This window comes from Elephantulus edwardii, unplaced genomic scaffold (genome assembly GCF_000299155.1).
Source record: "Elephantulus edwardii isolate Elephantulus edwardi_28Jun2011 unplaced genomic scaffold, EleEdw1.0 scaffold00223, whole genome shotgun sequence".
In the NCBI taxonomy this organism is placed as follows: Eukaryota; Metazoa; Chordata; class Mammalia; order Macroscelidea; family Macroscelididae; genus Elephantulus; species Elephantulus edwardii.
In genome coordinates this window covers 3,781,142-3,784,171 of record NW_006399973.1, presented here as the reverse complement: position 1 = coordinate 3,784,171, position 3,030 = coordinate 3,781,142, and the positions used below count along the sequence as shown (strand labels likewise).

The 3,030-nt window shown below is 41.5% G+C and overlaps 1 pseudogene; it reads right to left on the bottom strand.

The window, feature by feature from the left end:
- Nucleotides 1–1,664: 1,664 nt before the first annotated feature.
- Nucleotides 1,665–2,606, bottom strand: LOC102861822 (annotated as a pseudogene).
- Between the last annotated feature and the right edge of the window lie 424 nt (nt 2,607–3,030).

Below are 3,030 nucleotides of genomic sequence, written 5' to 3'. Positions count from 1 at the left end.
TTTAAAAAATAGAATGCTTCCTAAAATTTAAAAAAAAACAAAACAAACCACGTAGTGTTCCTTTGCTCTGTTCACACAACAGCCTCTTGGTCTAGGTATAGATTTTTCATTAGCACAAGAATGCATTCCCATTCTTCTCAATGTCAGTGTAACTTTTTCTGATCCACACAATAAAATGCTTTTGCATAGTCAATAAAGCATAAATAGAATTTCTTTACTTTCGACAAGGATCTATCTTATTACAAGTAATAGTAACCCGATGAAAAACAGATCTTAACTTTGCCCTGTATTGCAGTGCCTTATGATCTCTGCTGTACTCAAGCCCATCGCCGCAGTCAACGTGTCAATCCGTCTGGTTGAGGATCTTCCTCTTTCTCGGATCCTCCGCCTCTCCCAGCATGATGTCTTTTCCCCCAGAACCTCCTGACAACATGCCCAAAACATGTGAGATGAAGTTTCATCCTCTTTGCCTTGAAGGAACATCTTGACTGCTTCCTTCAAAACAGATGCATTTATACTTTTGGCAATCCAAAAGATAGTCAGTACTCTTTATCAACACCACAATTTAAAAGCATCAATTTTCTTTTCTTTTTTTAAATTTTATTTTGTTATTTTGTTTGTGTGTATGGTCAAATCAGATCAGACTGGTACAGGAGGCGATTTCCCTGCCTTCTCCAACAGAGCATCTGGTAGATTTGAACTGTGCACCTCTGGGATTGCAGTACAGCTTCTTGCCACTAGGCCACCAGCGCTCCAGGCACTGATTTTCTTTTGTCATCCTTATTTATTGCCCAACTTTCAGATAAAAAGCCATTGAAGAGATCATGGCTTGGATCAGACACATCTTAGTCCTTAAACTGTTGTTCTTGGCACTTTGCAGAGATCATTGCTAGATTACCCCAATACCACACATCTTTTGGCTTCTTTGACTTCTATTACTGCGAGTGTTGATTGTGGATCCAAGTAAAAGTAAATCATTGACAATTTCAATATATTCTCCATCTATCATGATGTTTTCTATTTGTCCTACATCTATGCATGACATTTAATTGTGTTCATGCAAAACCTGTACCTAAACCAAGAAGCTGTTGTCCAAACAGAGCAAGGGAATATGGCATTGTTTAAAATTTGAAAAGGTGTTTGCCACAAAAAAAAAGTGTTTGTCATGGTTCTATCCTTTCTCCACATCAATTCTATCTATCTGATGAACAAAACATTTGAGAAGCTGAATTCTATGAAGAAGAATGTGGTATCAGGATTGGAAAAAGAGTCATCAACAACCTGTATCATGCAGATGACACAACTTTGCTTGCTGAAAGTAAAAAGGACTTGAAATGCTTGCTGCAGAAGATCAAAGACTACAGCCTTCAATACGGATTACATCTTTTTCTTTTTTTAACTATGGCTTTTTTCTTTTCACCTGGGTGCTTTGAATGAGGTAGTCACCAGTAGCTTTTGTTTAATGTAAAAGCAAACAAGACTCAACAAAACAAAAATCTTAGCTTAAAAAAAATCAAGATCACTAGGACAGGAAACTATTGGGAGGATCCATATTACTTTTAGAAGGCATTATACACTGCAGAATTTGCAAAAGAAATTTCTAAAGAAGAGATGCTTGTTTGAAGGTTTTTCCCCTCAGGTTCAAGAGTGATCTTGAGAAGGAGTCACAGTGCTAGGAGTAAAGTGACTTGACAGTGATTACTGCTCAAGGCTTTGGAACAGATCTTGCTGTCACACAGTTCAGGTAACAGAGAGTGAGACAACAGAAAGAAATCAAGACGCCAGCCAACATTCTTGGCTCGTGCATTCATCATATAGGTCCAGAATGTATAGGCATAAGCTGTATCTGGGTAGAGGCCCCGGAAGATGTCAGTCAGTGGCACAGCTTCCAGCAATTCCCCAAAGCCTTGGCACTCCTGTGGAGTAAAACCAGCATTTTTTCCCCCTTGGGGTTGCAAAGGTCAAGCTCTTCATAAGCCACATTGAGGTCCCCACACAACACAAGAGGCTTATGTGAGGCCAAGTCCTTTAGGAATTTGAGAAAGGCTTCATCCCAGAGCTGGTGATACTCCAGTCACACCAGACCCCCGCCCATAGGCTGTAACCAGCACAAATGCATCAAATAAAGCTATAATCACCCGGCCTTCTTGATCATGTTCTTCCTCACCAATGCCATAAGAGACTTTGAGTGGGCGCTGATGGGAGAGTGGGTCCACACCACTGCACCCTTCCTTGTCCGAAGGTGCTGATGAGATTACTGATGAGATGGCCCAGGCAGGTCTTGAAGTTCAGCTGGTAATTTTTTCTCTGAACATTTGGTTTCTTGGAGGCACAGAATATCTGGGGCTTCTTCCTTCACTCAATCTAAACCTTTCTTCTTAACCCAGGCTCGAAGCCCATCCACATTCCAGGAACATATTTTAAGTGTGGCAGATTTACCACTAGGTGAGGTTTTCTGATCTGAAGGGTCCTCGTAAAGGACTGGTTCCTCTCCAGCTGCTTCTTTTTCGTTTTTCTTTGCTCCAGTTAATTTTCTTGGCCTCTGGCTCGGCCTTGGGTTCTTCGCCATCTTCTGCCCCAGCTCCCTTTTTTCCGAGCTTTGGCATCCCTGCAATAAATGCCTTCAGGCACTTGTTCCACATCTCTCCCATCGAAGCAAAATTTTTACCACCTTGGCTGAGAATTGCCAGTCGGCTCTCCAGAAAAATTTGATGGGCGCCCCTGTGGCTGACTTGCTCCACTCACCAGCCAGGATACTCCTCACCTGAGCACGAAGAATGGACCATTACATCTTAACATTAAGAAAACAAGCATTCTCCCTACTGGACCAATAGACAACATCATGATAGATGGAGAAAACTGTCAATAACGTCATCTTACATGACTCCTCAATCAGTATACTTGATACTAGGAGTAAGGAAATGCATTGCATTGGGGAAGTCAGCAGTCAGGGACCTCTCCAAATTGCTGAGAAGAACGTCATCAATTTGAAGAATAAGATGCACTTGATTCAGGCCAGAGTCTTTTCAA